This window comes from Hipposideros armiger, unplaced genomic scaffold, assembly GCF_001890085.2.
Source record: "Hipposideros armiger isolate ML-2016 unplaced genomic scaffold, ASM189008v1 scaffold_433, whole genome shotgun sequence".
Lineage (NCBI taxonomy): Eukaryota > Metazoa > Chordata > Mammalia > Chiroptera > Hipposideridae > Hipposideros > Hipposideros armiger.
Window position 1 is genome coordinate 799,881 of NW_017731783.1, and position 2,071 is coordinate 801,951.

Genomic DNA, 2,071 nt, shown 5'->3' on the forward strand with positions numbered 1-2,071 from the left:
TTTCTGAGTACAGGTTTTTTACTTCTTTGGTTAAATTTATTCCTAAGTATTTTATAGTTCTTGAAGCAACTGAAGAACTTCATAAGTTCTCCTTCCGATAGTTTATTATTAGTATATACAAATGCAACTGATTTCTGAATATTGATTTTGTATCCTGCTACCTAACTAAATTCGTCTATCAGTTCCAGTAGTTTTTTTATGGAGTCTTTGGGATTCTCTCTATATAGTATCATGTCATCTGCATATAATGACAATTTTACTTCCTCCTTACTGATTTGGATGCCTTTTATTTCTTTTTCTTGTCTGATTGCTGTGGCTAGAATTTCCAAAACTATGTTGAATAAAAGTGAAGAAATTGGACAGCCTGCCTTGTTCCTGATTTTAAGGGGAATGGTTTTAGCTTTTCTCCATTGAGTATCATGTTAGCTGTGGGTTTATCATATATGGCCTTTATTATGTTGAGGTATGATCCCTCTATTCTCACTTTGCTAAGAGATTTTATCATAAATGGCTGCTGTATTTTGTCAAATGCTTTTTCTGCATCTATTGATATAACCATGATTTTTATTTTTCATTTTGTTGATGTGGTGTATCACATTAATTGATTTGCAGATGTTGAACTAACCTTGTGTACTAGGGATGAAACCCACTTGATCATGATGTATGATCTTCTTAATATATTTTGCGTCTATGTTCATCAGGGATATTGGCCTGTAGTTTTCCTTTTTTTGTACTGTCTTTGTCTGGTTTTGGAATCAAGGTGATAGTGGCTTCATAGAAGGAATTTGGGAGACACTTCTCCTTCTGGATTTTTTTGAAGAGTTTGAGAAGAATAGGTGATAATTCTTTTTTGAATGTTTGGTAAAATTCACTTGTGAAGCCATCTGGTCCAGGGCTTTTTTTTGGGGGGGAGCTTGTTGATTACTGATTCAATTTCCTTGGTAGCAATCAGTCTATTCAGGTTTTCTGTTTCTTCTTGAGTTAGCTTTGGAAGGTTGTATTCTTCTGGAAAGTTATCCATTTCTTCCAGATTGTCAAATTTGTTGGCATATAGTTGCTCATTGTAATTTCTTAAATTTTTTTGTATTTCTATAGTGTCTGTTGTCACTTCGCCTCTTTCATTCCTGATTTTACTAATTTGAGTCCTTTTTTTTTATCAGTCTGGCTAGAGGTTTGTCAATTTTGTTTGTCTTCTGAAAAAACCAGCTCTTGGATTCATTGATCTTTTGTATTGTTTTTCTGGTCTCTATTTCATTTCTTTCCGCTCTAGTCTTTATTATCTCCTTCCTTGTACTCCCTTTGGGCTTATTTTGCTGTTCTTTTTCCAGTTTTCTGAGGTGTAAGGAAACATGTTGATTTGAGATTTTTCTTGATTCTTTAGGTAGGCCTGCACTGCTATGAACTTTCCTCATGGGATTGCTTTTGCTGCATCCCAGAGATTTTGGGTCATGGTGTTTTCATTTTTCTTTGTCTCAAGGTATCTTTTGATTTCTTTCTTGATCTCATTTTTTACCCACTCACTATTTAGTAGCATGTTATTCAGCTTCCATGTCGTTGTGTGCTTTCCAGATTTTTTCTTGTAATTGATTTCAAGTTTCACAGCATTTTGCTCGGAGAAGATGCTTGATATGATTTCAATCTTCTTAAATTTATTGAGACTTGTTTTGTGACCTAACATGTGGTCTATCTTGGAAAATGTTCCATGTGCACTTGAGAAGAATGTATATTCTGTAGCTTTGGGGTGAAATGCCCTGAAAATACCTGTTAAATCCAGCTGGTCTAATGTGTCATTTACTGCCACTGTTTCCACATTAATTTCCTGTCTGGAGGATCTGTCCATTGGTGACAGTGGGGTGTTGAAGTCCCCTACTATGATAGTGTTACTGTTGATCTCTGTCTTCATGTCTGTCAAAATCTGTTTTATATATTTAGGGGCTCCTATGTTAGGTGCATAGATGTTTACTAGGGTTATGTCCTCTTGTTGGATCGATCCCTTTATTATTATGAAGTGCCCTTCTTTGTCCTTTCTTATATTCTTCAATTTAAAGTCCATTTTATCTGATAAAAGTAT